The sequence below is a fragment of the Sinohyriopsis cumingii genome, chromosome 5, assembly GCF_028554795.1.
Source record: "Sinohyriopsis cumingii isolate HCF-2022 chromosome 5, ASM2855479v2, whole genome shotgun sequence".
Lineage (NCBI taxonomy): Eukaryota > Metazoa > Mollusca > Bivalvia > Unionida > Unionidae > Sinohyriopsis > Sinohyriopsis cumingii.
Window position 1 is genome coordinate 87,846,418 of NC_142965.1, and position 11,284 is coordinate 87,857,701.

General features: G+C 36.1%; 1 pseudogene; it reads right to left on the reverse strand.

Annotated features, from left to right (window-relative positions):
- Positions 1–526: 526 nt before the first annotated feature.
- On the reverse strand, positions 527–4,070 carry LOC149799690 (uncharacterized; annotated as a pseudogene).
- Between the last annotated feature and the right edge of the window lie 7,214 nt (positions 4,071–11,284).

The following is an 11,284-nucleotide window of genomic DNA, read 5'->3' on the forward strand; positions in this document are numbered from 1 at the left end:
ACCCCCGTCTCTAAGTGATTATATTAGAGAAATTGAAAAGACTTTGGAAAAATCACCAAACATCAGTGAAAGCTGATACAAAATCAGTAAAAATAAATAAAACATCAGTGAAAATTCATTAAATTGTATTGAATTTTTCAAAGACTTTTCAATTTCTCCAGTAGAATCAATTAGAGAGAAGGTGGAGTTTTGCCTTCTAAATTTTCAAAATCAGACCGAAGCAACCTTTTTATAATTTTTTTTAAATGAAACAACTATTTTTTGTGGTGTTTTTTGTCGGAAATTTTTTGGGGTTGAGAATTTTTAATTTTCGGATAATCCATGTAACTTGGATCGTTTAAGGAAAAAATGTGTGTAATTCAGAATTTGATCCTTATCACATACATCCGTAATGACGTGTTCTCTTTGCAACTCATTTAACTGTTCCTGCGTTAACAAAACGTTTTCATCGTCACAATCATCATTGAGTATATTAACACTAAATGTTTATGTGTGAGGGAAGTGTCAAGATTGTTCTGACGGCACCTTCTAGTACATCTTTATTGCATACAAAAACTCTCGTGAATTGGTACTTTACATAATACCACACAAATAGTTATTTGACACTCAGAAACAGAAATTTGTTTTGTTTAACAAAATCATGACTTTATCAGGATGGCACTCTCGGCGTTTTACAAACGCGAAGTTCGTAAACTTTCTATCACAAGTCCAAACGAATACAGTGTTCCGAACAATTCCAGGTATTGAATAGTTTCATGTGGCAATAGCCTTGAATGTACTAAAGTACAATAGTCTTGATGTTTCATAATTGCATTGTCCACAGCGTCTTTGAATGAATTCACATTAATCTCAAAAAAAAGTCCAAATATTTATATAAGCACTTTATATTTCCAAGAAATAATTTAAATAAATGATTCCTATTTCAAATTAAATCTAAACGCAATAATAATTACTTCTGCACCTGAAAATAAAATAAAAACAGTAATATAAACAGGAATATAAATCAAACATTGTTCACATCTTCCTCCTTATCTAAATCTCCACCATTCCATTACGATTATATGTTGCAATGCATTTCTTCTTGATACATTGAGTCGTAATATCTCCCCACAAGACTTATGATGCAATACTAAGTCATACCAATGGAAGTTTACCCCAAACTAAATAAGGTTCATTATCAAGACTGGGTTTAGAATTAAAGCCGTACAAAACAACATATTTATATCTCACTGCCTATTTATAGCTTACAAGTGATCATTATCTTAAAATATAATCTACAATCATGGACAAAATTTTAGATGTGCAATATCTTTTCTTAACAAATGATCATTACAATCTACAATCGTGGACAAAAGTTAAACACATACACAATATACATATCAATAATGCCTGCATGATACACCAAAGCATTAATAATCACTTCAGTCTAAATACTTTGATATAGTCGGAATTTTCTTCAAATACAAGAATCGTGTTATTCTTGTCGTTCAAACATATCCCTACTGGCTTTATAAGTCCACATTTCTGCGAAAGTAACACACCAAGTTGTCGCCCCTCTGGAGTAACCTGTACCACGGTGTTGGATTGATAACCACAACAGTAGATAATCCCCGTCTTGTCCACTGTGATCCCGCTTGCAACTTTCAGATCGTTGCATTGAAATGTAGTCAACTGTTGCCCCTTCATGCTTATTGTTACAATTATATTTCCAGTTGTATAATAGAGTCTCTGTCCGTCTGGACTGACACAGTGGGTATTCTTAGGATCTAGCTTTGAAAGTCCAATTGTATTAACAGTCTTGTATGAAGCATCAAATGTAACTAACGAGTCCTTCGTTCCGTCAAACTGATCTACTATAATGGTTTCCTGCCAAGAAGCTATTCCATAGCACATTGTATCGGTACCAATTGTCCTTAGTAGCGTTAAGGTATGACTTACTGAGAAAAGGATTACACTTCTGCCAGCACTGACAGCGACAGTTCGGTGATCGACTCTACAAATGTGCTGTGGAGCATATTGCATGTTTAACTGCTCCAGGAAATTTGATTTTCTATCAAACAGCTTTACTTTTTTATTTTTAAAGTCCGATAGTACAAGTTTATCATCAGGAAGAAAAAACGCCTGACCATATAGAACACACTAACTTATCACCAGATACTTTGGCACTAAAATGTGATGACTCGATTGATGAGCTCGATGATAATTTTGGAAGTTTGGACTTCTTCCTCTGCACTTCCCCTAATGAATTCCACTCTTGAACAAAGTCTTTAGGTCTCTTGTCATATCGAAATTCGATTTGAACCTCCTCCGAATCTTTTTCAATCACGTCACATCTTTGTAAATACTTCTGTACATGTTTTGATATTCCTCTTATTGTCATGAATATTTGTGTGTCCTCAGCGGATTTGATGCCTTCATTTAGCATTATATGTGAAGTTTCTATTGCAGCAATGGAGCTCTTAATTTCTGCGATATGATCAGAGACAACTATTGCTTCTTGTTTACAGACTTGGTCTAATTTCTGTAGTGCATCCGCCTCTACCTTGTCTATATGATCATTCATTGCATTTCTCCATTCTTTGAGAGACTTTGTTATCTCTGTTTTCTGGTTTTCAATGGATTTCAGACATTTTGACCTGCTTTCGAGCAAAATTCGAAATAACTCTTCAATACCCTCTAAATTTTCAGATATTTGCTTAGGGTCTTCTCTCTCTTTGATATCTTTAGCTAGATCCTCGACATTAGCCAACTCTACGCAAGATCTATGCACATTGATCGCACATTTGTAGCAGCAAAGTTCGTTGTGATCTGAGCAAAAATAGGTGAAACTTTTTTTATGACTTGAGCACCGGTAGATTCTATCATCATCTTCCTTTGCATTCGGATTCTCAGGCAGTGTATTGACAGTGAATGTGTGGTCATTGCTCATCTTAAAGTTTTTATGACATTTGTAGCAAGTATGACAAAGATATTCTGTGCATGTGACACAGTACGCCACGGATATATGATGTTTACCGTCCTTTGAACATGGTTCACAATAAACTGGGTCACGCCAACTCGAAGTCAGAAGTGCCAAAACCGTTGAATTTGTGGGAAGTTTTGCGGCCCAGTCATCAGGAGTCTGGTCAATAGCAGTAGCAGGTATCTCACTTCTACAAACAGGACACGCAATTGTGTTGGACTGTGTCTCTTCTCCTCTAATACCACGTACATGTTTGCATATACATTTCTCACAAAATGTGTGTAAACACGTCAGCACTTTAGGCGACTCGTAAGTCTCTAAACAAATTGGACAAATTAGCTGATTATTTGTTGTCTGTTTTGTTTCTTCCATTGCTGAAATCACTAACTTCCTAGTTTATATATAATGGTGAAGACAAAACCGCTTGGGTTTTCAAAGTCACACAATCAGTTATTCTATTATTCCTTGGCAACTACTGTTCAACATGTCGTGTGGTAAATTTGCGACCTAAATGGAATACATATTACTAGGTCTACGGTATGCGCCTGTATTTAAGTGCAAATGTGTAGATCCATTACACCTCAATGATCTCGAGGCATAAAACTTCGTACCAATTATACAGGAAGGTCACGTGATCTGAAAAACCTACATCGAAACACACTCTTGTCACGTAAATGAGGACTACATGTAAACACTAAATATGGCAGAACGTTAAACTATCTTGCAAAGTGTAATCGAATAAACACGGTTGTAAGTTTCAGAATGCTGGTATGTCCGGCTGTATCAAAATGTGTCTCAACACGTCATCACTTTACGTGGTTCATACGTCGCGAAACAAATTGGACAACTCAGATGACTGGCTGTAGTTCTGCCGAACTTCTTTCATTGCAGAAATCAATAACTTCCTGACAACAGAAGACAATGTTTTCTCACCCTCACGTATTACACTGCTATATCCCTCATTAACAAAGACTCTTCTGTACGTTTTCTCTCTCTTAGCTTTGTGACCATGCTAAATGCCTTGCCAATTGTTCAGCCGTATCAGTCTATTCGTCAATGGACATGTATAGACATCGTTGTATTTGATTTTGTCACAGGCATACGAACATGGTATCACATGTATACAATAACGCCACCTGGGTCGCAACACAGCTAGCGAGACAGTTATCGGGTAGATGAGAACAAAATGTAAGCATTCTAATAAAGTGAATAAAATAAGCAAAGTTGTAAGTTATCAATAGATTACCTGCAGATAACGATCACTTGCTGAATGCCTACTGTTGTTTTTCGGTATAGTGAATGTGGATTCTGTCGCATAGGCATGTACCTTGTCACTTACCTAAACTAATCACCTGTTTTTAATAAACCATTATCTCACTTGACTAAAAAATTATTTCGATACCTAACAGTGTTTCTTCCATTTATGCTATATTTTATATGCCTGGTCGGCTATTAGAAGTCATCTAAGTTTTTTAATGTTCTTGTTTTAAGTACAATTCAGGAATAATTATGGAGAGTTTGGTGCAATAGTCCCTTCACAAATCATGCGTATATCTACCGGTTCATTACCACTTTGAATACTAGAAGTTTAAAGAGAGATTTACGATTGTTCAAGGGTCTGCATAGACTTTCAGGACTTTAGTACGTCGTGTGCGGATAGTTTATGATTTACGCATTTTTTTCTACTTTTAATCTCATTAATGTTTTAGAAACATAATCCAATCATTACACAATTATCACAAGCACACATTTATATTTAACACGTCATTAGATGTCGTCTTCGTAATTCTATGTGGACAAAGGGAGTTTTCCAATTAATCAGTTCGAAATTTTAGTGATCTACACTCCAATTTATTTTCCCAAAATGATGAGTGCTTATACCTGCCGTGCAATATGTATAATACAATGCTGTCATTTTTCAGATCTGACTAGTTTCAAACACTAAGACCATACTCTATAGGCGAATTTTGTAAATACTAACACACCACAAATTACGGAATAATGATACATGTAAGATGTTATACATCCTTGAATGAGCACATGAAGTTCAGGCAACGTAGTCTATTGCGCATGTCTCTTGTAAACCACAAGCAGCAGAGGAGGTGAACAGACCATTTTATAGAAGGTCCATTTTTGAAAACTAAGGCTTCCTACGAAAAATAAAAAAAATCCTGACCAATTAGAGAAATTATCCCACTTTTTCTCTAATTAAGTCACTTAATTTTTATCAAACTTTAATGTGTTTTGTTTGCCCGTCTGGACACTTATTTGAGGTTGCACCCCTCTGCTGCTATAAATAAATCATTATCATATCAATAATGCCACCAGCTAAAGAATCTCACACTGCTAGATTAGCTCGAGAGAGACTAGAAGCATTCAAAAAAATCTTTCTGTTCGTGATTCTGTTAGACAAAAATTGCAAGAACGTCAAGAAGCACAAGTTGAATTTGCAGAAGGCACAGAACAGTTATTTAAACCAGTTACAAAAGTTACTGAAAGAGTTGCAACAGCTACTGAAGGTCTAATTCCATCAGTAAAACAGACTGCTGAACAAACTGAAAAAATAGCAAGAAGAACTAAACAAACAAAAAAGATTTTACGAGATCTTCCAACTGACATAGCTGCAGCATCTCCACCCGCGATAAAGAAATACTTGAAAATATTCGTACTGAAATCGCTGACGTGAAAGAACTTGCTCGTAAATCCAAAGTAAGAAAAGAAAATATTAAGTTGACTGAAAGATTTAGAGAAGATGTTATTGAAGATATTAAAAATACTAAAGAACGTGATTTGCCTGCAAAAATACTGCTTGGTGTGTATGATAAATCTAAAATGTTAAAACACGATTATGAAACCGTAAATGATTACAATTTTATTAGATGGGTATATAGTATATATTACAACAAAAAAAAACAAGTCAAACGTGATGATTATAAATTTGATGAACTCGTTAAAGAAATAAGAGAACTTGAGGAAAAGCTTAATCAACAACATTCTCCTCCACCGCAGCGAGAAACAGAACTACAAAAACCATCAAAATTACCAGGGATGTTAAAATCTTTTAAGCAAGAGTCCTTATATCAACTTCCTCCACCTCTGCAACAAATATAAAAACAACAATCTTCTTTACCGAGGCAGGAGTCAATTCAAGAGCTTAAAAAAGAAAGGAAACAGACGTTGAGAGAACTGGAACAAGAAAAAGAAAAAGCGAGACAAAGGGAAGAATTGAGTAGGAGAGAGACTGAGCGGAGAGAGAAATTGTCTTCTTTACCAGGTAAGAAAGATCCTGATGAAGATTATGATCTTATGTTCTTCCCTTCCACAGGAAGTGGTATATCAGGAAGTGGTCTTATTGCTTGTCCTGACAGTGTTCTTTCTGACGTAGATAGACTGGAAGTTCTGATCGGAGGAAAACGAACAGGAAATAATTCTCCAGAAATCGTTAATGAAACATCTGATATTTGTCGAAGAACATTCACTGGCGGTATTATGGATCGCAGCATTTATCGTTCCCTTATTGATGAAATTGCTGATGACTATTATAGTGATTAAACAATTAATTTATCAGTGTATAAGAAATGATTATACACACTGCTCAACGTGGAACGATCATGTTCAGGGTAGTAAATTCACGACTGCCAACTTACAAAGCAATTTACGGAGATGGACTTGGTGATGTTGTTCAAGGTCTATTTAGAAGGATGGCTCCAAAAGCAATACCAATTGCAAAACAATTAGGGATGAAGGCTATTGAGGCTGTTCGTGATAAAATTCCGGGTGCAATTGGTAATGTTGCCGGTAAAGCGTTCTCGACAATCAAGGATAGACTAGCACGGTTAATTAGACGAAAACCGCAGCAACCAGTGAAACTGGCCAGCACTGAAATTATCCCCGCAAATGTCAGTAAGATAATAAATCAAGCCGCAAATAAAAAACTAGCAGAATTATCTGAAGAAGCAGAAAAAAAAATATGGCTTCAGGTTTAATAGCAGGAAGCGGTCTTTGTGTTAGACGACCATGATTTAGATCATGGCAATTATAATAAAATGTTCAAACGTGTATCCGATCCGGCGTTTGATACAGACGCACCAGTTATCAAATATGAATCGATACGTGATTATCAATTTTATTCCTACGACGCACGATAACCAAATCAGCGTGGAAGAATCGAATTACAAGTTCAAGATGCAAGCAGATATTTCTTACCTGCTGAAGCGTTTATTGAAGTAGAAGGTGAAATTATAAAAACAGACGATACTGAGTGCGCTGGTGATGTTAGAATTAGTTTTGTCAACAACGTTATTATGGCGTTGTTTGACAGTGCCACATACATGATTGATGAAGAAATATTGAATCAATTCAAAACGACGTTGATATTGCTACAACGATAATGGGTCTAGCAAGATATTCAGATGATTATAGAAGATCAGCCGGTCCGACAATGATGTTTGCCAAAGACACTTCTGATCACCCAGATCACGGACAGTATAATATAAGACGACCAAGAAAATTTGCCAATAACGCTGATGCTGATGTGTGGCCGGTTGTTCATGATGATAATCCAAATTACAATCTAGGATTTTTAACACGACGATCGATGTTAGGAGGTGATCGTAGAACATTTTCGTGCGCGATTCCATTATCTCACATCTTTGGATTTTGCAGAAATGTTAGAAAAGTTATCTTTGGTGCTAGACACACAATTGCACTGGTAAGAAAAGCTACCGACGATGATGCAATTTGGAGACCTGCTGGTGATGCTAGTAAAGTAATACTGACAAAACTTTCATTGTGGATGCCAGTAATGACTCCAACAATTGCTGAAGAACAAAAATTACCATCTTTTATGGATTCCGGCGGTAAATCATTACTATCATGGTTGACAGTAACTAAAGACAGTATTCAGAGTTCTGTTAATGGTTTATTTACATGGCATATATCTTCACAACAGGGTGTTTCTGCACCACGACATATATTTGTTGCTTTTCAGGATTTTACGCGAATAAATTCACAGACACGTAGTCATATCATATTTGACAAACTTGGAGTTAATGAAGTTTCTTTGCGGATAAATGGACATCAAGAACCAGCTGAAGATATATTATTAAATTTTGATCAAAATCATGTAGCGCGTGCATATCATCGTTTGATGTCGTTCATGGGACGTGATCAAAATATAGACACCGGTCTACAAATATCACAACTAGATTTTACAACATTATACCCGATTTATTACTTTTCGCTGAAACTTCTTGATTTATCTAGACAATATGTCGTTGATATTCACTTTCGAGCTCAAGTAACACAACCTCCTATTGCCGTGGCTGGTCCACCAGTCGTGCACGGTAACTAAAGAGCTACTGCAGTTATTCTTTCAGATAGATCAATGTTACTTGAAGGCGCTGGTTGAAGAATGCGAGTTATTGACACTCCAGTAGAAAACATGTAATCAAATCACTTATCATATTATAAAAATGTAGTATAGTCACGTTGGAGTTAGTCCGACTTCCGGTCAGGTGAACAAATTACAATCAAAACTCGCGGGTAAATGCGGAACAAAAATATCACTAAAAAAAATCAGATTTCTAATGGCGGTCCAAACATATTATCATTAACCAAGACTCATCTTAATCATTTTAATAAAGCCTAGGAATCAAGAACTGGGGTTCAACTTCATCTTTCTCCGAGCGCTATTAAAAATATGGCTAAAGTTGGTGGTATATTTCCACTTTTTGCAGCTATACCAGCATTAATAAGCGCAGCCGCCCCAGCCGTAGCGAAAGCAGCAGCGTTAGGTGCTGTTGGAACCGCCGCCGGAATGGCATTAAAGAAAGCAACAGGACAAGGATATATTAAAAAAGGGGTCTAAGATTACCGGGAACCTCTTATTGGGGGAAAGGTCTGAGACTTCCAGGAACACTTCGATGTCCAATGTCAAATTTCGATTTACTTGATGCTGCTAAAAATTAAAACTAAAAATTTTTAGACGTGTTTTTATGCGTAACCAATTACCAAAAACAAACAAACAAATTTGAAACAGGAATCATAAATCTTGATGATAATTCAGGGCCCGGAGCTCATTGGGTTGCATACGCAATTGATCCATGTGGTTCTATTTATTTTGATTCATACGGGCTTCCTCCGCCAATAGAATTTTTAAAATACGCCAGAAACATTCCATTTTGGTATTCAAGATTACCAACACAAACACTGAATGATCCGCCAGTATGTGGTCGTGAAGTAATTAATGTACTTAACGCCATATCAAAGTCTTCAAATGCACCTCATAAAATCGTGCATTGTTAGACAAGTAACCGCGTCGTTTTAAACAGATCTTTAAGTATTATGGTTGACATTTACGGACGATTTTCTTCTATCAAGGGCAAGAAAAAAAGATGATACTGATCTGTCAAAGTACGCGACTAAATATGAACTTGCTGATATTATGAATCTTGCTGGAATAGACCGAGATGAAGTTGTTTTAAAAACGAGCAACATCAAATGGAATGATATAGTTCGACGAGTACTCGGTGCGGTCACGGATAACATTCCAGTATTTACCGAAGGCGGCAGAATCAGAGACTCAAGTATATCGTTTGCAACCATCAGAGATGAAATTGCAAGAAGCATTGCTAATCGTTTGCGGAATACCGGTGACACAATGACGGGCGAATTCAGCATGAACGGAAATAAGATAGCTGTTTTAAGAGATCCAACAACTGATGAAGATTACGTGACAAGCAAAATATGTAGACGTTAACTACAATACCGTAGATGGTAAATTATCCACGTTGCGGGCCGAGTATGACGTTCACATAAGTGTGTTTACAAATCTCCGTAGAAACTTTAGAAAACTTAATGAAATCGCAGATGATTTCTTTATTACTCCGTTGACCGTTGACATGAAACACTCTGATATCAAGACGAACATTGACACGATTAAAAAACACAAGATGTCGTAAGTGGAATTCCTGGTATCGTCAACAAAATTAATCTGATTAAAATCTCTCAAACATACCGCAGAGATTACTGGTGTGTACATGCTGTCTGTGTTCAGTGCAGCAAAATTTGAGATATTTACAACGTATCCATGGCGTCACTCAACCGATAAGTTTTCTGGAGTTGTGTCTATGGTGTTGAATAAAGGAAAGGAAGAAATATTTATTCTGGAAGCAGCTGATAAGAAATTAACCGCAACGTCTTACTGGTGATGTCTGGAATTTGTGGCTGAAACACCTCAGTTGGTTACTGTATAAAATATAATGAGTACCTCAATCGACGTTAAAAAAAATTAGGTAAAATCAAGCACGCGAATGGCAAACAAAACTAAAAGATACCCTCGAACAATGCACTTTAAAAATAAAGAAATATCGCAGACGTGTGGTTATTGCTGATATAATTGTTTAATCAGTGTCTGCTGTTGTTGCTGGAATCGGCGTGTTATTATCAACGATAACAATGATGGCCCCAGTAGCTGTAGCAATCTGTATTTCAACTACAACAACAATTGCCGGTGTTCTTAATATCATCGCAAAGAAAATATGTACTTGCACAAATGAAAAATTGCATGATTATATAATAACATTAAACAGCGACATCAGCATACTCCAAATTATCCTCGTTATTATCAACGAGCCTTAGTGATGGAAAAATATCAGATTTTGAGTTCACAGAGATGATTAAAATCTACAGTGAAGCAATGACAGTAACTGATTTAGAAAATCAGGATATAAATAATAATGACATCGCAGGAGCTACTACAACAAATTGCGACAAATACAGCTCCAATAAAAACAACGATGATTTTATTAAATTCAAGTAATCCAGAATTTAGTATTAATTTTCCAACTGCAATTTCAGCAAAAGAAATAGCACTAGCAAATTTACGAGTATATCATAGTTGGCCAAATATCAGATCTAAATCATTTGGTGGGTTACAGTCGAATAATTCACTTGTATTTGCAAATAGAAATAAAGATGATGGAACTCCCAATTGGTAAGTTGTTTCTATTCCTGCAAGAAGTTATCAGATCGAACAAATCAATGATGAATTTCAACGTAGAATTAAATCAGTAACCGGAAGAGAAGCGAAAATAGTTATTTCAGTTCATGAACCAACTTTATCATCCACGATTGAAATATATTCGCAAGACTAAGCCGTTTGATATTTATCAATCATCAGTCAGATCCGTATTAGGATGGCCTGATATTGCGCCAGAATACCATGGACCACCAGAACCAAAACGAGATGAATTCCTCACAAGTGTGAAAAAATTTATTAATGTTCCAGAACATCGAGTTATTCATCCGTGGAGTCATAGT